Source organism: Hemicordylus capensis, chromosome 5 (genome assembly GCF_027244095.1).
Source record: "Hemicordylus capensis ecotype Gifberg chromosome 5, rHemCap1.1.pri, whole genome shotgun sequence".
Taxonomy (NCBI): domain Eukaryota; kingdom Metazoa; phylum Chordata; class Lepidosauria; order Squamata; family Cordylidae; genus Hemicordylus; species Hemicordylus capensis.
The window spans coordinates 148,598,886-148,622,392 of record NC_069661.1 but is presented as its reverse complement, the minus strand read 5'-3'; the positions used below and the strand labels follow the sequence as shown (position 1 = coordinate 148,622,392).

Genomic DNA, 23,507 nt, shown 5'->3' with positions numbered 1-23,507 from the left:
TTCACCATAATTCACCCCTCTGCCCAATCACTCTTAAATTGGGGATGGGTGGTAGCCTCCACCCATTAGGCACTATCTACCAGCCCACCCCACTCCTTTGGGGCAGATCCACTTTCTGCCCCCAATCTGCCCCAAAGACACCCAAACTTCAAAAATTCTCAAAAAATCAGCCCTCTGCCCAATCCCCCTGAAATTGGTGTGGTAGCCTCCACCCATTAGGCACTACCACTCCACCCCACTCTTTTGGGGCAGATCCACTTTCTGCCCCCAAACTGCCCCAAAGTCACCAAAACTTCAAAAATTCTCAAAAAATCACCCCTTTGTCCAAACCCCCTGAAATTGGGGTGGTAGCCTGCACCCATTAGGCACTACCACCCCACCCCACTATTCTGCCCCAGGCCCCACTTTCTGCCCCAATATGCCCCAATCTGCCCCAAAGACATGAAAATTTCAGAAATTCACCAAAAATCAGCCCTTTGCCCAATCCCCCTGAAATTGGGGTGGTAGCCTGCACCCATTATGCACTACCACCCCACCCCACTCCTTTTTCCCAGATCCCACGCTATGCCCCCGAACTGCCCCAAAGTCACTAAAACTTTAAAAAATCTCCAAAAATCAACCATGAACCGAATCACCCGAATTTTTTGTGCCCGAAATTCGGGTGATTCGGCTCGTGCCTGAAAAAATTCGGGGGACATCGGGGGTGATTCGGTTCAGCCCCGAATCACCTGAAATTGTTCATTTCGGGCACAGATCGTTCTGTGCCCGAAATTTTTTGCACATCCCTAGAATTAAACAGTGTCCCTTGTGATTTAGAGAACTGAAATAGCTCTTAGGAAGACTCCAGATCCCAAGGGCATCCCACCATTACTCTGATGAGCTGCAGAGCTCCTTCACCCCCTACTCAGTCATGCAGCTGGAACTCTGCTCCTCACATGTAGGAGCACACCATGGAGGGATTTGGAAAGGGCGTGAGAGAGTGAAGGGAAGGGAAAAAATTGATCAAGAAGTTGCCCCTCCGGGGGAGGGAGTGCATTTTCTGAACTCAAAGAACACCAACATTCACTGTAATTAATAGAATATAGTGGACACAGTCTTAGGAGGGCAGCCCTCAGTTCAAATCTTTTCTCACTGTACTTCAGGCAAGCCACTATCTCTCAGCCTAATTCTGCTGCATAGGGTAGTTGCAAGGAAAAAATGGAATAATAACAGAAAAGGTAGGATACAAATGTGACAAAGAGCTATCAGCTTTGGGGAAAGTTTTAGTTATTGGGAATGACCCCAAAACATTAAAGATATAACATTATCATAATTAGTGTAGGAAAAGCAAGGAATAGGAGTTTTGTTAGTAATAATTCACAGCTCTATAGGTTTGACAAGTAGGAGTTATTTGTTCAACTTGGTCACTAGTAACTAATTACTAGATACTCCATCCTGTTCTGGAACAGGGGGTTCTCACTGGTCGGTTGCCACCTGTTCCAATTAACTACAATTGCCATATTGGATTTTTCTGAAGCCCAGGTAACAGGGTTGTAACACTTTTTGCTTTGTTTTATTTTGCATATCCATGTGTTGAACATGCATGAAAACTGGGCACTATGGGGAAAGACAGACACTCACACAGAAGCTTTACCTTATGTCCATGTGATATATGCACAAAATTTGAATTAGGCAAGAAGAGAAGTCAGATAAGGGTATGCAATGGCACTACTGTAGTGGATTTAATTTCAATTTGGGGAAACTTAGCCCAAGCAGCAGATCAGAAGACAACAGTAGCATCACATCCCTGCCTTGATGTACAAGGAGGCTTGGGGTGGAGGGGGCCAGGAAATAGGAACATAGGAAGCTGCTATATACTGAGTCAGACCATGGGTCTATCTACCTCAGTATTGTCTTCACAGACTGGCAGCAGCTTCTCCAAGGTTGCAGGCAGGAAGCTCTCTCAGCCCTATCTTGGAGGAGCCAAGGAGGGAACTTGAAACCTTCTGCTCTTCCCAGAGCGGCTCTATCCCCTGAGAGGAATATCTTACAGTGTTCACACTTCTAGTCTCCCATTCATATGCAACCAGGGCAGACCCTGCTTAGCTAAGGGGACAAGTCATGCTTGCTACCACAAGACCAGCTCTCCTCTCCAAATAGTAGCAGCCAGTCATTCTATGGGACTGTTTTTGCTTTGTGCTTAGTTTTTGCAGTTGTATCACACAGCTGAGCCAGATTGTGTAAGGATAATCTGTATCAGCATGGTATCTTGTATGGATGTAATAGTTGGAGGCAGGGAACTTAAAGAACAGATGCATACTAGCATACAATTTTCTGTGGGCTCTGTTATAGATCCTCAATGGTGCCGTTTGCTTCAATGGCAACTTTGGGGGTCTATAGCAGCTTTGTGGAAGGATTTTCAATGGAAAATGGCACAGAAGTAAAAATTTCCTACCTCCACTAATCAGTCCCGATCTGGATCAGCTGCTATTTCAAAGTTAAAAATAAACTCAACACTAAAAAATAATGTGTTTAATGTAACATCTAGTTTGGTCCTAAAACTTGTGAAGCAGCAAATTATCGTATTGGCTGCTTGTTCACACAGCAATATAAGGCTATGCACAAATGAGAAAGTATACTGGAAAACAGAGAGGCCACATTCACACGTAACACAAAACTGGAGGTGCCATTCTGCTAATTGAAAGTCTGAATGCAGCGAACTACAGTTAAAGGGGAAAAAATGGACCCGCAGTTTCCCTATCCAAACTCTATTTGTCACCTTTGGTTATCTCTTGCATTTGTTGTCCCAACCTCCAGTTTGGTGAGCATTATATCCAAATGCTGGCACCACTTTTAGCCTTCTCCACAACCAGAGTTCAAGGAGGAAACTCCTCACTTGCTCCAGCTGCTATTGGCTGTGTGGGCTGTCCTTCAGGAATGGAGGAAGCCCATGCAGCAAGTTCCCCCACCTCTCTGCTGTCTCTCTGACTGCAGAGAGAACGCTCTCCAGAATTTCAAAATGTGGATGAGAGAGTGCAGGGGAGGGGGCACAGGTCCATTGGAACTGTGTTCCACATTATGTCTGAAGGCAGCCAGAGTGTGATGGACTTGTGCTGGTTCAAAGCGTGGAGCCTGTTACTGACTAATGTGACTGGAAAATAGGGATGTGCCTGAACTGTCACGGGCAGCCATGGGTGGGGTGGGGATTGGTTCCTTTAAAAATCAGGTCTTTACCTGCTCCTCTGCTGCCCAACTGCTTTTCTGGGCATGGTGCTCGCTCTGCAAAAGGATGCTCACAGCTGTGGCACTGCTCCCAGCAGCCTGCAAGTGGCATTGGCACACACATGGCCACCTTGAGTGGCCTTTTGTAAAGTGAGCAGCCATCTGCAGTGGCCATGTGCATGCTGGCTCTGTGTGCAGGCTTCTGAGAGCACCACCACAGTCACATATGGCCTTTTGTAAAACAAGTACTATGCCGGGAAAAGTAGTGGAGTGGCAGGTAAGGACCTGCTTTTTAATTTAATTTAATTTAATTTATTTATTATTATTTATTTAGTACATTTATATACTGACTACATACCTGCTTTTTAGGGGGGGGGGTGTTGCAACCCCATCAAGAACAGGCAGATCTAAACTACTTCCTAAATCTTGACCTCCCACAGTGAGTACCTCCTTCTTGCTTCCATTCAACCTCAGTTTGTTCTCCCTCATCCAGCCCATTACTGCCTCCAGGCAGGCATTTAGGGAAGTTAGGCCATTTCCTGATGATGTACATAGAAAAATAGATTTGGGTGTCATCAGCATACTGATGACACCCTGCACCAAATCACCTGATGATCTCTCCCAATATTTTCGTGTAGATGTTGAAAAGCATTGGAGACAGTATGGTGCCTTGCAGGACTCCATACCCAAGCTCTTGTTTTGAAGAGCAACAATCTCCAAGTGACACCATCTGGAACCTACCCGAGAGGTAGGAGAGGAACCACTGCAAACCACTGCATCCCACTACCCACTAGGTGCCCCAGAAGGATACCACGGTGGATGGTATCAAAAGCCACCAAGAGATCCAAAAGGATCAACATAGTCACACTCCACCTGTCAAGGGAACCAATACTGGCCCACCAAATCGGTATGAATGTGAGCACCCAAGCTGTTCAGTGCTTCCCCAAGGAGCCACCAAACTGGTTCAGACACATCCCTACTGGAAAAGCAGTAATGCTTTTCTAAGGTGTATTTGATAGTATCCAGAAGCCTTCATATCTGCTTTTTAAATGAAGACAACAAATATGCACCTCAATGCTGCTCAGTATTTTAAAGAACTCAGAGGCACAGGTCACCACATAGTTTTGGAAACACTTTACACAAGCCCGTCTTTATTTACAATAAGCGCCGAGATTGCATTAATTCCACTTTTCATCCTCTAATGCCCTGCTGTGAAGTTGTCTTTCTGCAAGCCAGACTCAAAGTGACACAGATGTCCCATGCACTGAACTAAAAAGGAAGTGGTTTCCCTGGCAACAATAATGGCACAAAAGCTCTCAGAATTTTCTTTCCCACTCATGCAAGGCTTGAGTAATCCAAACAGTACCGAAGAATAATAATAAGCATCTGATCTGAATGTTCTGCAATAGAGAGAGACAGCAAGAAAGAGGGCGGGGGAGGTATGCGTTTGGGTATGTGTTATTTAGAAACCTGGCTATATAGCATACCTTAACTTCATATTTGTTTCTGAAGGAGTCATTTAAAAAGGATGCAATCTATATTCTTGCACTCAGTCTTTATAAAGGTCAGAAAGCAATCATGAATAGGAGAAAGAGCAATTCTGGAGAGATGACTACAAAATGTACCAGGAATGGGGCTTGCTGAAGCGAAATGGCAGTTCAAAACTAGCAGGTTAATGCATAATAGAACTGAGGGACAAATTTGATGTTCCAAAGACTCCTGATGACATTGTGGCCTTTGGCCTCTCAGTGGCCCTTCACTTACTTTGTATGTGCCCCATGAGCTTAACAGCCCTTCCAGGCTAATTTTAAAAAGACATTTAAAACTTCAGTGTGCAGAAATTTTATAGCAAGTGTTTTGATGGTAGAACCTGACCATAAAGTACAGATACTGTGGAAATCAAACTGGCACACAACATGGTCTGAAAACTGTTGATTTTGATCAGCAATTCAATAGAGAGCTATTGACCATATCCTGGCATGGTTAAGGGAATTTAAAAATGTGTTTATTAATGTAAAGTTTGGCTTTCGTCGATGAACAGTAATTCAGGTGGGGTGACGGTGATGAAACCCTGGTAGAAGGTTTCTTCTTGGAAGAACTGACTGTTTCGATTCGATATGTGTAGATGTATAATCAAATGCCTCCTACAGTTTTAAGAACGCATCCTAATGTATTTCCACCTGTTAGCTGTCAGGCAACAGAGTGTCTTGAACATTTTAATATATAAAAACAGAATGACAATATATAGAATGACAAAAAGAAATAAAAACAAAATCCATTGTTTGTAACTTAGTTCTATGTAATTTCCATGTTTGGTTCAGGTACAAAGTGCTTCTATTCATTCAGTCTCCGTTATTGATTTGCTAAAGGGCCTAGAACAGACCTACAGAAATTGTAACTTGCCAGGCTGTCTTTAGCCAACCAGCTACTTGTGGTTCAAGTATCCTCCTGTTTCTACTACCTGCTGGGGATTTTAAAAACAGAGGAGTTGTCAAGCACCTGACAAGTCACATTATATGGCCTAGAGTAGGGATGTGCAAATTGATTTGTGGTCGATTCTACTTGACCTCAAATCAAATCACTCTTGAGAATGCTTAGCAGATTCAAGGTTGAACTGAATAACTCTTGATCCAAGCTCGAATCTATTCAGCAATTTGAGCTTGAATCTATTCAGTGATTCGAGCATCCATTTTGTTCCCAGCAATCTCCTTTTGTCCCCTCTGAGCTTCTGCCATCACTGCCAGGGGTTAATTTTTAGGAATTTTTATGTATGGATTCTTGGTTGTGAAATGACTTCTTCATAGGGATATTTGAAGAAGAAGTGATTTACTATGAAGAAGTCAATCCATACCACATAAACATTCACCCCTTTGCCCGATTCCTTTGGGAGTTGGGTGCCACTCAACCTGCTTTGGTGCCCTTAAAAATTAGGCAGAATCGATTCAAATTTGAATCTAATAGAATCAAATTTGAATTGAAGTGACCCAGATTTGAGGGCCATTGGTGTGTGTGTGTGTGTGTGTGTGTGTGTGTGTGTGTGTGTGTGTGTAGGAATTATGCTTAACTTGTGGGGTGGGGGGCTCCAAAGGCTCCAAAATTACCCAGGCTCCAAAATTACCTAGGTGCACCTCTGGATATACCTGCTCAGCTGATTTCCATACATTCTAAAAGCATGTAAGTAGTTATGTCCACTGCAATGTTAAATTACAAGGATGAAAATTACAGTGTGCCAGAAAATCAAAGAGGAATGCAGGAAAGGGGGAATTTCACAGCCATTTTTAAGTATCTATAAGGAGGTCAAAGACAAAGACATACCAGAAGTATTTAGAGGCAGTTCTAAATTAATATGCTAAGTGTGCTGTAGATTACTCAATAGATTCCTGCAATGATGAGAGCACGTCTGAGTGTGGAGGCCTGTACTGTTCTCTTTTAGAGTTCCTTTAAATTTTCCTCAAGTTAGAAAACCTATTGACATGTTTTGTTCAATGCATATACAATCTGTGCACAGTGCATGCATGTATAAATCTATATGCACTTACACTCTTTCATACACTATGGCCAACACACATACATAGTATTAGATTTCTGATTTTGTACTCTGCATTTGAGGGAACCTGTACCCAGGTTTACTTTTAAAAACAACACACACAGTTATTCACACAAATGTATGTACAGACACCTATAAACCTATCAACATAATGTCTTGATTTGGCTGAAACATTGGGCGGGGGGGGGGGGGAGAAACTATTTGTTTTTTATTCTTTAAAACTTATTTTCTTATAAATCTCAGTTGATGTACCATATGATGGGAAAGCAGTAGATGGCTTTGCAGATTTGGAAAATGCCTGATGGTGCTAGGTTACCTTGAATGGAAATGGATGCTGTTTAGAGAGGTAGACGCCATCTCATGCTTTAGAACTCATGTCGTCATGGCTTAGATGGATGTTTCCTGGGTTCCCTTTTTTCTTCAAAATTAGTGTTTTGTGTGTGAGAGTGGGAGAGAAATCTCCTTGAAAATCTGCTTAGTTGTACTTTTTTCATGGCTGTTCACTACTGTCCACAGCCACTCCACACCTCGCTCCAGCATTGCTGCTGCTTTGGTGTCTTTCCTTCGCAAGTGATCCCAGTCAACTAGGGATAATAAACTGTAATGTATACTATGTGGCCTGGTTTAGGCTATTTCCTAATGTCACTATGGTGAATGAAGCCAATACAGTGAGGATAATGATTTTTAAATAGGTCACATAGTTAATCTTAAGCCATCCAGACAATAAAATTACCACTTTCACAGTCCTTTCACAATGATCCATGAACAATTACCCCAAAAGGAGTGCCTCCTTAGTTTTGGGTTAAAATGGTTGTGAAATGTGGGTTCCCTTCTTGCTTTTCCCTTCATATAATCACGCTTCAAGAAGAGACACAGACAAGACACAAAACCAGCTAGTTAACTGTAGCTGAAAGCAGCAATGGCTGATGTAGGCCTGAGGATGAGGAACACACAGATGCCAGAAGAGGAGTGGACACTTCAGCACATGATTACTTATTACCCTGCTCTCAGCACCTTGGTTATGTAGCCTCACGAGCGCAGGATAGGCGTATATGTTCTGTGGACAAATGAAACAAAACTGGAGGCATAAAACAAAAACAAGAATAAGTGTATTTGTTTACAGCTGATTGGAATAAAGAACTCTGCATAAACTGCTCTACCAAGTTGCTTAGCTGTTTAACTCTCTGAGTGGTTTTTTTCCTTCTTGATAAAATGTAATGTTTTCCTTCTTGATAAAATGTAATGATATAACTGGGACAGAGGTAAATAAAACTTAAAGGCTCTCCACATGAGCAGTGTGGAGAGCCTAAAGGGGTTTTGCAGGGAGAGTGGGCTTGACAGGCTCGCCTTTGAGCGAGCCCAGCCCAGTTTGGTTCAAGGTTGAGCTGAACCCCCAGGCTGGGCTGGGGCTGGTTTGACCAAACAAACAAACAAACAAACAAACAAACAAACAAACAAACAAATGGACTTACTGCAGCTGAGGGTTTCCCTGGCCTCGGGAGGTGCTGCTGCGGCCATGGGGGGGGTGTCTCTGGCAGTCCCTCCCCACTGACCTCCCCGCAGTCTCCCAGAGGCCAGTTTGGCCCTGAACTCACAAAGGCCATTTTGGAGGCCATCATGCATGCACATGGGCCATTTGCATGGCTGGGTCACCCATTTGGGGTGCCAAAACTGAACATGCCTGGTCCAGTTTGAGTCCAGTTCAGAACTGGGCAAACCAGTTTTGTGCACATCTGTATTATCCACCACACAAGGTCAGCAGAGAGAGCTCTGCTGACAACAGGGGAGTCTGAGCTGTCATGCATTCAGGACACAGCATTCATTGTCATTGTTCCTAGATTATGGAATGCTCTTTCCATGGCTGTTCAGTCTCTCCCAGCCCTGTCTACCTTTCAGCAGTACTCTCTCTTTTGGTTGTGATATGCTATTTTTAATGGCTGACATGCTCACTAATGATACACCTGTGTGTCAGGAAAAAGTGTCGCCATTGTGGAGTGCTTTCTGATTTTTGACACTCCCCCCTTCCCCCCAAGTGCCCAGTGCTACCCAAAAATATGTAACTGAGGACCGCATGATCCTCAGACACACATTTTTGGGTGGTGTAGGGCACTTCTGGGAGAAGGAGAGATTGGAGAGAGTCACCCCTCCTTGAGAAATAAGATCTGCAAAATCCCAGAAGCTCTCCACAGCAGGAACATGAGTATATGGTTAGGGAGGATACCAGCCAATGTTTTTATATGACTGTTAATTTTGGGATATTGTATTTTAATTTTTGCTAGTCACATTGGGATTTCTTAACAACTAAGGCAGGATGAATGGATGAGTGAATGACCTTAGTTAAACATTACATTGGTATTGTCAACTGCAATAAAAGCCAGCTAGGTTTCTTCTTAACCGACGTTTTCCAGATGGGTTTTGCCAGGGTTATCATATGTAAAATATGACAGATCTCTTGTACCTTTAATAGATGCACAGAAGAGGGATATCAGCAGGTGCGGCTTGTTATGCAGGGGTGGGGGAGCACCACCTGCTGAAATTCCCTCTTCTGTGCATTTGTAAAATATACATGGGACCTGCCCTCTTTTTCCATATAGTAACCCTCATTTTGGCAGAAACCACACAGATGCCACAGTCTATCAGACTGTGGCACTATGGATTATCAATAAGCCATTTGAAGGTTACAGTTGAGGCACATACTGATCCTCAAGTGGGTGTTGGCATTGTGAAGCAGACAGGAGGGTAAATGATCTGCCAGAGGATCATACGACTCAGCCAGATGCCCTGCATAAGCCTCATGTGATTAGGATAGTTACTACAGAAGTACCATGTGAGTAGTCTTGCAGAGTTGGGTTGGGTGCTAGAGTACAGGGGAAATAATTTTTGTCATTCATGTTATCTGGTGCCAGGGAAGAATTACATTTCAGGATACTGGACCTTCCACCTGAAGATGAAGCTGATGCCCGTGCTTCCCTATGCTGAGGCCCTTTGCTGAAACTGCCTGGTATGGGAGCTTTAGGCAAAAGGCGTCTCCTGCCATCACTGGGATAAAGCCAGAAAGAAATCTAGTGTAGTGTATTTCTGCTCGCATTACAAGACACATGGTAGTTATTGCAAGTGCCCTTACCTAAATTAATGATCATAGAACAACTGTGATTCCTTCTGTCTCACAGCCTGGTTTTTCTGGGTCCTGCAGTTCCATCTGCAGGGAGACTGTTTCTGCTTATGCTGAAGATCCAGAAGCTTCACACACCCCAGCAGGTATTTGGCAAGGCTCTAAATAGGCTGATCTCAGGCTATTTTTGCTGCCAGTGAATGCAACAGTTTCTAGTTTGTAACTACATACTGGGTGCCTCCAACACTCCACACAAGAACAGTATCTATTCCTGCTGTACATCATCATTATCTGTGATATCTTGCCTCAGGCATTATTGCGATGGCTCAGCTATCGACCCAAGAAAACAAAGGAATATAGATTACGGTAGATTACTAAAAAATCAGTGCAGACTTTTAAATAGTTATCTGTCTGGTCACCTGTGGAAATTAATAATCTCCTCCAGGTGATCAAGGACAGACGGTTTTATTAACTGGGAAATGATTGGTTCTTTTTTCTTTTTCTTTTCAAGGCCATCAATGATCCACAAATGTCTAACACATAGCTGTGTGTAAACAGGCGAGCCAGTCACTTTTGTGCATCCATTTACTTGGGCCAAAGTAATAATGAACCCACTTAGAAATTAAGCAAAAGTGCAGTGTATGGCATGGGCAGGAGTAGAAACATAATGTAATGCACTGCACTTAAAATACAGCCACAACTGCTAAAACAAACATTATTGCTTGTACAAGCAATCCTTTCTGTAAAGAAAATAGAACAAACAGTAAGAAGTTGCAAATAGCAACTGGTAGTAATTGGGCAAAAATCACTGTACAACCTAACAATACAGCAATGCACAGCTGCTTTGTGAATAACAAAATAGCTCCTGTGAAATGTACTGTCTGTGTACTATAGTTTCCTTCACTGGTCTCCTTATCTAATCAGAGCGTCACACTTCAAAAGCAATGTCTCTTGAGCAGTTATAAGCTGTCATGCCAGTAAACACTATATTAAGAAAAAAAGTCTCTTTACAAGCACTGTTCTGTTAAAGTAAACATTGCTAACAAAGATTCTATATGTGTAAGATAAAGCTCAGAAGAAGCATTCTGAAATATGAACGATTCCCCCAAGATATTACCCTTTAATCTTTTCATGCCGGGAGTCATTTTCTACCCTGTATAAGACTCGCTGACAGAATTGCTGCTGCTATGCAACTGACAGCACTCCTTGTGAGGAACTCATCCAAGGGGCGGGGTGGGGGGGCACAAAACAGCAGGAGACCTTCCTATAAGGCCTCACAGGATGCCTCCTCAGCAAAATAAAGAATAATGTTCCTGTAATGTAACAAAGTATTATGAAGCTCTGCGGCTAAAGAGGATAATGAAGTGGAATATATCGAATATAAAAGATCTTTGAATTTCTCTTGAATATGATAGTGTATTTTCCTTAGCTGTATTAAAACATCTACCATGAGCTTTGTTAAATAAATCTCACCAGGATATTCTGAAATATGATAATCCTTTACTAGAAGCTACTTTACATATCTGGGGTAAATTGGAAAATATATATAGCACCCAGACTAAGTTAGTGATGATGTAGTCCCTTTGAAATTAATGGAAATTAACTTAGTCAGGACTAACTTGTTTCACTGATTTCAGAAGTGTTAAGTCATGATTTGCATGTCCTCCTATTCACACCACCCTCATCCTCCTGCTATTACTCAGTGCTAGTAATATTACGCAGGGCACACAAGCCAATTTTACACCTCCCTGCTGCTTTCTGATTCCACACCTCCTACCACATACTACATTGCCAGATTCTGCGTGGCAGCATGCAAAACCCGACAGGTCCTGACAGGCAGCAAGACTTTAGCAGGCTGGACACGGTGCTCAACCCCACAACACAGTTTGAGCTCACCCATTAGCATTTTACAATATCATTTTATAACCAGTGTTTTTCATTTTTATAGTTTCATAGCTCTGTGGCTCTTTAGATATTAACATCTTGGGACTTTAGACTTTGGGCCTTTGGGGTTCAGGATCGAATGATCTAGGCTTATAAACTTCTTTTATGCTCTTTTTATGCCATTTCTATGCCTTCTGTGTCATTTTTATGCTTTTTAGTTATGGTAACGAGCAGCACTGTTGACGGCCACAGTTTCCATCTTATCTGTTGGTTTTTCGATTTTGGACAGCCAAGGACAATTGTAAGATCTGTCAGTGAAGGGACTTTGCTTGGATTATTTCTGCTGTGCTTCACTGCTTATCCATGGCTGCCTCCTATCGTCTGGCTTAGGGGTGTGCACAGAACCAGCTGGCCCAGTTCGGTTCAATTCCAGACAGGACTCAAACCTGACCAGGCCAGTTCAGTCCAGCACCCTTTGAATCCCTCCTGGTCTGGTCTGGTCTGGTCTGGGGGGGGGGGGGGGCTTCGTGAATTTTTTTTAGAATTTAAAATAAATTTAATTACCTTCTGCCCTTTGCGGGGCTTCCTATAGGCCACAGGGGAGTGTGTGTGCAAACGTTTTCCTGCCCCCCGTCAGACTCTAAAATCATCATTGTGACCTGCCGGAGTGTTATTTTTTGTCCCGTTCGAGCCTCCATAAATTGTCACGGTGGCCATTTTGGAGGCTGCTGCACATGCAAAAATGGTCTCTGTGAGGCCTGGCATGGCCCAGGGCCTTGCAGAGACCATTTGCACATGTGCAGCAGCCATTTTTAATTTTTAAAAAAATGGCCACTGCGCATGCACAAATGGTCTCTGAAAGGCCTGGGCCATGCCAGGCCTCGCAGAGGCCATTTGAACATGCACAGTGGCCTCCAAAATGGCTGCCGTGATGATTTATGGAGGCCTGCATTTTTTTTAAATGGCCACTGTGCATGCACAAATGGTCTCTGAAAGGCCCTAGGCCATGCCAGGCCACACAGAGGCCATTTGAACATGCACAGTGGCCTCCAAAATGGCTGTCATGATGACTTATGGAGGCCTGAACGGGCCAAAAATAACTCTCTAGCGGGTCATGGCAGTGATTCTATAGGTCGGCGGGGGGCAGGGGAATGTTCGTGACCCACCTGTGACTAATAGGAAGCCCCCCGAAGGGGCAGAAGGGAATAAAATTTATTTTAATTATTAAAAATCATAAGCCAGCCAGTGGGGTGTGTGTGTTTTAGTATCAGTCCAGATGGAAACGGGGGGGGGGGCTCGACTCTGAACCCCTGAACTGAACCACCAGCTCACCGAATCCCCAGACCGGTTTGCACATCCCTAGTCTGGCTAATTGCAACAAAACTTTTTCACCTAGGTTTGCTGCTGGAAGGAGGGGTTAGCAACCATTACAGCTATAAAGGTGGGGCTGTGCCAAGAGTGCAAATGGCCACCAAAAGGGGATGGCCTTTGGGGGCAGGCTTCAGGGGTGTGGCAGAGGGCTGAGGTAAGTTATGCTGTTGCTTTAAAAGACTTCTTTGTTTATTTGCAGGTATTTATGCAGGTATGTGTTTTGGTGTGCCTGGAGTTAGTGGGAGTGTGTCCACTGTCCTTGAGGTGATTCCAGTAGGGGTGGGGAATAGAAGAAGATATGGTGTTGGCATTGTAGCAGGTCATTAAAGGGGAAGGGAGATCAGAGTTTAATAGCTGTTCCAGCTTCCCTCCAGCTCTTTAAACTTGGGGAGCAGTGCCAGTCTCCCACAGAACCTCACCTTGCTTCTTTGTAATGCCAAGTCAGTTCAAAATAAAATAGAAATCATTCATGATCTGATTGTGGATGATGGAGCTGACCTGTTATGTATCGCAGAGACCTGGACCGGGGAGGCTAGTTGTCCAGTTTGGGTCCAGCTACTCTTGGCTGGATACTCTGTTGCAGAGCAGGTGAGAGGACATGGGCAGGAAGGCGGAGTGGCTGGGGTCTATAGGAATATCTCTTTTACCAGGATTCCTGTCAGGGAAATGGCCTATATTGAATGTAGGCCATACAATATGCCTATGTCTTGAGACCAAGGATAGCCTGGGACTTCTGTTGGTGTACCGTTCACCCCGCTGCCCAACAGAGTCTCTAACTGAGCTGACTGATTTGGTTGCAGAGCTGGTGTTGGAGTCTCCTAGACTGGTAGTTCTGGGGGGACTTTGGAACCAATTTGTCAGGATCAGCTCAGGAGTTCAGTGTGACCATGACCACTATGGGCCTATCCCAAGTGGTCTCAGGACCAACGCACATTGCTGGTCACACTCTTGATCTGGTTTTTTAGTCTGATCAGGAAGGTGTTCCATGGGTGGGGACTCCTGTAATGTAATTGTTTTCTGTAGTTGTCTGTGGATGGAAAGCAGACCAAGCCATTTTTTAAAAATCCAATGACAACCATTTACAAAGTTCTATAAAGTGAAATATAACATAGATGTGGATCCATAGAGGTGTTTTTCAAATTATTAACTGTACACTTAATACAGCCTCCCAAAGTGAAATGGATATATCATATATAAATCATCATCATCATCATCTCAGTTGGAAGAGGAATGCTGCAAGTCCATCAAACAGTAGAGGAGGAGAAAAGAGGCCTTGAAGAATATATCAAGGACAGTGAAGAAGATGCACTTCAAATGGTCAATAATGAGAAACTATTCAACACCAATGAAACAAAGCAGGCCTACAAGAAAGAACAAGTCAAGAACCGAGCAGAAAAATGGAGAAATAAGCCCCTGCATGGTCAATATTTGCACAATATAAGTAGAAAATCAGACATCACCAAGACCCGGCAATGGCTTAAGAATGGCAACTTGAAGAAAGAAACAGAGGGTTTAATACTGGCTGCACAAAAACAGGCACTAAGAACAAATGCAATAAGAGCAAAAGTCGAAAAATCCACAACAGCAAGTGCCGCCTTTGTAAAGAAGCAGATGAAACCGTGGACCACCTAATCAGCTGTTGTAAAAAGATCGCACAGACTGACTAAAAGGCATGACAAAGTAGCAGGGATGATACACTGGAACATCTGCAAAAAATAAAAGCTACCTGTAGCCAAACACTGGTGGGACCATAAAATTGAAAAAGTTGAAGAAAATGAAGATGCAAAAATATTATGGGACTTCCGACTACAAACAGACAAACATCTTCCACACAATACACCAGATATAACTGTAGTCGAGAAGTAAGAAAAACAAGTCAAAATAATCGACATAGCAATACCAGGGGATAGCAGAATAGAAGAAAAAGAAATAGAAAAAATCACCAAATACAAAGATCTACAAATTGAAATTGAAAGGCTGTGGCAGAAAAAGACCAAAATAATCCCAGTAGTAATTGGCGCCCTGGGTGCAGTTCCAAAAGACCTTGAAGAACACCTCAACACCATAGGGGCCACAGAAATCACCATCAGCCAATTACAAAAAGCAGCTTTACTGGGAACAGCCTATATTCTGCAACGATATCTATAACAACAGCAACAACATTGACAATAAAATTCTGGCATCCCAGGTCCTTGGGAAGGACTTGACGTCTGGATAAAACAAACCAGTCAATAACACCTATCTGACTATGTAAAATAATAATATCAGTCTTTTTGTTAGATATACTGAAATTCTCGTTTCTCCTCTCTTTTTATCTTGTTTAATGTTGAGAGGTGTATTAATATGACAGAACTAGATTAATTAATATATGTATAACAAGCATATTTAATATTTTTGTATTGTTTTTAAAATTGTGAGTCCCTTGGAGATAAGATTATTAAAATGCAGTAAGTTATTCTGAGCCTATGGGATGGGGTAGGATATAAATCAATCTCTCTCTCTCTCTCTCTCTCTCTCTCTCTCTCTCTCCCTCTAAATTTTAAGTGATTATGATATATGAGAAGCTTTGTGATAATAGTAATTAGTGATCTTGTATGCATTTTTGCATTTTGTGACAGTTCAATATCAATTTTTTTAATGACCTATTTTCAGTGACGACTAAATGAAGCAAAACCTTAATTCTTTTATTACATTTAATACATTCCAAGTTACTGTACATTCCAAAATGTTTGAAGAATTTGTTTGAAGAACAGGCTGAGATAGAAGCCCTGTTCAGATGTTACTGAGTGCTGCAGGCCTCATGGCTACAGGAGTAGAAGCGGGGAGGACGTCCCGCTCCAGAGCTGACACTCATCATTCCCTCCAGCTGAATGCTCTCAGTTATGGTGCTGTTTGAAGGGGGAAGCAATGTAACTGTGTTGGCTGGCACTTCTGTGAGCAGCAGCCTGGATCATCTGAAGTTGCTGCTCACAGAAGGGGCAGCCAGCATGGTTACTACAGCATGCTTGCCCAAAGTCACCCAGTGAGTTTCATGGGTGATGGGAGCTTTGAACCTTGGGTCTAACCAATGCACTATGCTGATTGTGGCTGTGATTAGTCTTTTAAATAGGTTACTCTGATCTGCTATTCCTTACTATTTTACTGGCCTGTCTGGAACAGTTAACATAACTGCATCAGCACAGGTTCAACAAAAAGTGCAGCTGGCAGTATAGTGCAGCCATGGTGTGAATGCTGTTCCATCCTATAGCCAAGTAAGACTGCCAGCCCCCTTCAGTCAAACCCCATCATCCAAATGTCTAAGTGAAAGAGGAAGGATACTACATGATTGTGCTCTGACTGAACCACCCTTTCCACCAGAACATTTAATTTGTAGTCAATGAAACAAAACTCCATATGAAGAAATCCCTGAGTTAACAACTGGTTTTTATCTCAGTGTCCAAAAGGTGTTATTTCAATGTGGAGAGCAGGAAGTAGAGATGGAATGACCTCTCAGAGGAATCTGATGGATGATGCAATAGAATAAGTATGCTGCTGTCAAAGAGCTAAAAGTCTCCAGGGTGCTTTCCAGATGGGAACTTAAAATTGCTTCGCTATGTATAGGCTGGGTTTTCATTCATACGATCTGGGTTTTGTGTTCCTACGATCTGGGTTTTGACACTGTCTTGCCTATGGGAACAGCAAGGTGCCTTTCGCACAGCCATAGCCTGCATTTGGATCTTATCTTGACTTTCAGGTTTAAAGTATTTTGTGTGTGTGTTAAAATAGTAGCTGATTTTTAAAAATGTTTTGTGAACAGTTTGCAGGCTTGCTGGGCTTATTCAGAAGTAAATCATTTAGTTCAATGGGCTTCCTCCCAAGTAAGGCTGCATAGGATTGCAGCTGTATTTTCCCCTCTGTGCCTCTTAGAGGTGTGTGTGTCTGTATCAATATTCCCTCTGACAGGGATATCCAGATGTTGCTGACTACAACTCCCAGCATCCCCAGCAGCAAGATTTTGCTTGGGGATTATGGGAGTTGTCATGAACAACACCTGGCAATCCCTGTTTGAGGGAACACTGATCTGTGTGTTTCATTATTATTGTTGTGGGTATTTGAAATGACCCATCTGCTTCTTGGTCTAGGGAGACAGCTTGTCAGTGTGTTTTGCTTTGGTACTCCCTTTCATTCTCTTGCGGAACAGTACCAGCAGCACCAGAAAAAATGTCCAGGTTTTTTGTGGGGGGTTTTGTGTGTGTGTGTTTTTTTGCAAGAGCCTGGTGCTCTTGTGCAAATTCACTAGATAGGGATAAGGAGAGGGGAAGCTGTTATGTCACCTGGCCCCTTCTCTCCCTTCAAAGCCTCAGCATGAGAGGAAGTAGTGTGAAATCCGATGGTTAAATCTAACCAACTTCAAAACATTAGGGTTTGCTGTAGGACTTTATACCACTTCCTCCCACACAGTATGGAAAGCACGCAGGTGCTGGTGTAAAAATGCAATGTAATAAGTTCATTTTGATGAATGGCAAACTGGAACATATTTGGTGGACATCAACATTAAAATGCTTGCGTATATCAGCTGTAAAGTAAAGTAAAGTGTGCCATCGAGTTGGTGTCAACTTCTGGCGACTACAGAGTCTTTGGTAGAATACAGGAGGGGTTTACCATTGCCATTTCTTGTGCAGTATGAGATGATGCCTTTCAGCATCTTCCTATATTGCTGCTGCCCGATATAGGTGCTTCCCATAGTCTGGGAAACATACCAGCAGGTTGTACATTACCATGTTGTTACAGAAATGAATGAATTTTAAGTGGCGGTTGCATCTAACTAGTTTAAAAGTGTTCATATTGTGGTAATTGGATCCATAGTCAGAAGCTTAGCTGTACATTAATTCAGTTTTTTGGTCTTGTGGCTCAACCAATAATTTGTGGGCCATTTTCATGCCTCAAAAAGGCAAGTATTTAGAGAATGCCTTCTTCACTATGAGCCCCATAGTCCACTGAGATCAACCAGAGAGGTTAATCTGCATTTGCATCAACTTGTCTGGTGGCTACACAGGGACAGACCTTCTCTCTTGCCACCCTGAGACTCAGGAATGGACTCCCTGCTGGAATAATAGCCTCCCCATTTCTGACAACTTTTTAAAAGTCTCTAGAGACAAATGTATTCTCCCAAGCTTTTAAACTAGACTTGTGCTTTTAAATTGTTTTAAGGTTTTAATTTCTGTTTTAATTTGTTTTATGATACTGTAAACTGCCCAGAGATGGAGGTTTGGGGTGGTGCAAATATCACATACTTATGGAACTCTAGGACCTGGAATATTTTCTGTGAGAGCAATTTAGTAATAGCATTAAACAGATTTTTTTCTTCATTACAGAGTATGCATGCTAACATTTCTCTGGCTGAAAAAACTTTCACTTCTGTAACATAATCTGAAAGAGGTGTACCAATGATAAATTTCTCTGCTGTCCTCACTCCTGATGTGAAAGTTTCTTATTCCCCCAAACTGAATATTTTTTTCTTTCTACCAAGTACAATATAATAAAGACATTTATTTTGTTTATTCTATTGAATACATTTATGTCTTGAGATGTTTGGAAAGGAGAGCCCATATAACATAAAGATGTGGGAACCAAAGACAGTCCACGTCTTGAGAAAGACTTGGCTGACTCAATGTCTAATTAAAAGATTAAAAAGACGAATAAAGCTTCTCTCCAACAGTTCATGAGTTTTCAGAGAAGCTAAAACTGACAGAAGCAGTGTTTTCTGGGTCAAGATCTCACCCCGCCCTCGATAGCGTTTGTGTTATTGGATAACATGGCCTTAAACTCACTATTAAACAGTGATGTTTTGTACTGTCAATACATTCACTGTAGCTGGCTTGTTAAATCTTGTTTATGCCTACTATAACCAGCTATGCATATTATCTACTAAAACATAGCAGCAGTTTTTAAAGCAAGTTTCATTATACATTTTTTTAACTACAAAATGGTGTTCTATGCATGCATGAATGTACTTTTTATGAATTCATTTAAATGCATAAATGAGATAGAAAGGATAAAGCACCTTTCTATTAACAATGCCCAAAGTGAAGGCAATTCAAATATAAAGTAAAACCAACAAAACAGAAAACCCCCCAATGCTAAACAGTAAAATATAGTATTACAATAGCAGCAGAGATAATCATTAAGGTTGCAGCGAGGCCCTAGAATGATTCCCCCAGCCGTCCTCAAACTGCTGGCCTCATTTTAACAATAAGCAGTGTTATTCTTGGTATCTGTCCTGGCTCTGAGATGGCCCTAAGGTTCTTCCCAACTACTGAGTATGAGTTTAACACTCATACGCATGCCATTGTCTGGAATGCACCTACACCATATGCTGGATTTTCCACTGTGTTGCTAGCCATCCTTGATAATTAGGTTGATCTTATCAATAAGGTAGGTTACCTAATGGCACAGCGGGGAAATGCTTGACTAACTAGCAGAAGGTTGCCAATTCAAATCCCCGCTGGTACTATATCGGGCAGCAACAATATAGGATGGTAAACCCCTCCTGTATTCTACCAAAAGAAAACCACAGGGCTCTGTGGGCACCGGTAGTCAAAATCAACTTGACGGCACACTTTACCTTACCTTTACCTAATGCCATCCTTAGTCTATCACTGTTGCTGCTCAAGATAATGGCAGTGATTTGATTTGTGAGACATTTCATGTATCTCAGGTATGCTGGCTGGCTCATCGGGTCAGCATAATGAAAGTTTCTTACATAGCTGTCTACTAAAGAGAGCCCTTCCTTAACTCCTAAGCCCTTACTAAAACCACCCTTCCTGCCTACTGCCCTTGTCCTTTTGGTCCACATTATCTTTGCACTCTTCTGAACTTACAAAGGCCTTTCCAGAAACAGCAGCCCAGAGCAGCCCAGGAAGAGAAGCAACAACTCTGAAGATCTGCCACTGGCTTCCTAAATAAAATATTTACTGAAGGAAGGCAGGGAAGGTGTGTGCATGTGTGCACACACACACATGCACATGCATTTCCTCCCTTTCCCACTATGACCAAGTTCACTACAGGCAAAAATATATTAAATTTTGTTGTAAAGATGTGAAATGTTGGATATTCATATCTAATGGTTGGACAAAAAGTCAAAACCTGTCTTTACTAAAGAACGAATTTATTAGATTAGTTAAATAATATGTGTTACTTAGATGTCTTATTTCGTTCTGGCTTTTCCATTATTTCATTATTTTCCACTAGTCAAGCCACGGAGATCTTCAAACAGAGGATTTTGGACAGTGATCATCAAAATGACCTAAGTGTCATCCCGTAGACTATAAGAGGGCATCTTGGTGATTTCAGCCGGGAACCCGATAGTTATTTATTGTCACTTTCTCTACCTAACCACCAGAGAGTGTTCCTCAGAGCAAGACATGATGCCTTACCATCAGCAGTCCTATATGGGAAATTTCTGAATATTCCCCTGGCTAGTCGGATCTGCCATTGTGGTTCAGGCGTTGTTGTTGTTGTTGTTGTTAATAATTATTATTGTTATTATTTGCATTTATATCCCGCTCTTTCTCCAAGGAGCCCAGAGTGGTATACTACATACTTAATTTTCTCCTCACAACAACCCTATGAAGTAGGTTAGGCTGAGAGAGAAGTGACTGGCCCTGAGTCACCCAGCTAGTATCTTGGCTGAATGGGGATTTGAAGGTCTCCCTGGTCCTAGTCCAGCATTCTAACCACTACACCACGCTGGCTCAGGTTGAATCTGTTCACCATGTGCTGCTCTAGTGTTCCTTTTATAATGGCAGTCCATGTAGTCTTATTACTCCCTTGTTATTACATTAACCTGGCTGAACTGATGAATTTTATGTCACACTTCTCGCAGATAAGAAATCTTCTGTCACACATAAGGTTGCAAAATTTTGTACAGCCTCTGTTAAGATCTGCCAATAATTAATTTCTACTCTCTAGATCCCACCATAAAACATTTACTTTGTTGGTGTACTGAATGATGGATCTCTTATCTGAATGCTGCATAATTGGTTATGTTTACGTCTGATCTTTGATCGTAATAAAGATATTCATTCACTGTTTTCCAGATTGTATCTCTTGGAATTCCTATAGATTGTTTCATTTGTACAGGAGCCTTCAAATATCCTAGCAAATCTATGTATCTTACATGCTGTACTTTATGGGCCCCTATATCAAATATACTTCCCTGAGACATATCAACTGGTCTGCAGTTGCCAATCAAGATATGGACTGATATGAAGATACTGTAATAGAACTTGCTAGTGACTACTTTAAGAGATGGAGACTGACCATTGGCATAACCTTTCACCAGCTTCTTGCAGCAGGCCTCTAGAAAAAAGACTAATTGCTCATGAGAGCCATATTCCGCTCTGAGTATATTCTGCTGTGATTTTAAAATGTATACCTGAGCCTTCCTTTGGCAAATTCAATAGCTAGAATTCAGCCATCCAAGATCCACTACTGCTCACAAACAAGAATGGGGATGGGTGGGTGGATGAGTGGGTTAGAAGCCCCCTGTCTGTTCTGCAGCTCTGACTGAACCATCCCAGTACAGAATTCAAATTATTTAAACACTTTTGGGAGATCTGAGGTTGGGATATGGAACTGATCAATAGAATACAATTGTTTTAAAACAATCTAATCTGTGTATGCATCTGGCAGACACCTCTGTTTTGTTAGACCAGAATTACAGAAACCCTCCTGGAGTATCTATGTCTGAAAATAACAGTCTCATAATTTATACATTCTGCTTTTTGTTTTCAACATCAAAGCAAGATGAAGAATATGTCTTTGAAAATTTCCTTGCAATATTTCAAATGACTAGTTAATCCAATAAAAAGTGTCATGTTATTCCTTCTGCATTTCTGATAATCAGTTTTGCCAACAGATATTATAGTATCTGATCATATTAAAAAGTAGTAACTCAATACGACTAGACACATCATATTCCAGCCAAACGCTACAGCAAGTAGTTAGATCCACAGATGAAATGCATATTGAACATTGCTTATCTCAATTTATAATCCAATTACACAATTTGTAATTAAAACCAGGGTCAATGTCATGAAAGTATTCTTGGCTGGCACATACTGATCTATTCTCTTTTTTACAATTAACATTTTCAGATACAGATTTCTCTTCATGCAATTGCTACACTGAAGGACAATCCAATGCAAAGTACTTCTGCAGAAGTTCTGCAGAAGAAATGAATGGAAGCCATGTAAGAGTAGGACTATGCTCTTGAGAAGTTCCCATGTGTTACAGTGGAACTTCTGCAGAAGAACTTACTCTGCCTGTCAAATCCCAGAGCATGTTTGAGTGGCAAATTACTTGTGCAGTGACAACACCACACTGCCTTTTTAGGTAATATGTCAATACCACTCTAATTGAATTAGCCCTTTTAATGCCACAAAGCTCATGGGAGGGGAACTTGTTAAAAAGTAGAGATACCAAATGCCAATTATTAAAACAATCAATATTTATACAGTAAGTAAAATTCACACCAGGCAGGTTTAGGAACCATCTGTCAAATAATCTCTCAACTGCAGAAATTTAAAAAATATATGCAAGATACTGGTGAAAGTCACCTTCTTAGTTTGATATTACAAACAAGATTGACAAGCTCACTCTCTTGAGGGAAAACATAGAAAAGGATAATTAAATTTTAATTTCACTTCTCAGTTCAGAATGCAAAAACATACTGAGCAAAGAACAAAATGAGTATACGTCTTCTGTAATATGTAGAATATTTAAGGACTTTGAATTCCCACTAGTTTCAACGCAAAAAAGTTAAGCACATGCTTAACTCTAACAATGATGTCAACTGGGCTTAAAAGTGCTTAACAGTGGCTGGATTGTGCCCAAAATATGGATAAGTAACTTGGTTCACCAGTTATCATTAGTACTTCTAAAAGCAAAAAGCAACCACACATTAACAAAAAACAAAGCAGCAACTGTATAAATAAAAGAAATCCTGTTTCTTGTTAATAAATACAACTTTACGTTCTTAGTACTAATCCAAAGTAGCAACCATGAATAATACCATATATAAAACCATGAACCATGAATAATAAAATAATAATTCTTAAACTGGTCTCTATCTGGGCACCTGGTACAGACATAGTGGCGAGCATCCTGATTAATGCTGCACTTGTGCAAGGCTGCTGCCCTAGCTGGTTGCTAGAGGTGTGCACAAATCCTGTTTGCCTGATTCAGTTCAAGTCTGGACTGGACTCGAACCAGACAGGGAATGTTTGATTTTGTGCCCTCAAACAAGAATCCTGGTTTGGCTCGAGTTCAAGCCGGTTTCGGGGTTAAACAACAACAAAACAACTCATCGGTGGCCTCCAGGGTGTGTTGTCACAGCAGATCTCTTAAGGT

At 41.9% G+C, this 23,507-nt stretch overlaps 1 protein-coding gene across 23 annotated transcripts in view; it reads right to left on the bottom strand.

The window, feature by feature from the left end:
• The window catches only part of MAGI2 (membrane associated guanylate kinase, WW and PDZ domain containing 2), a 953,479-nt gene that overhangs the window by 351,286 nt on the left and 578,686 nt on the right, over positions 1–23,507 (bottom strand). The gene's annotated exons all lie outside the window — the stretch shown is intronic.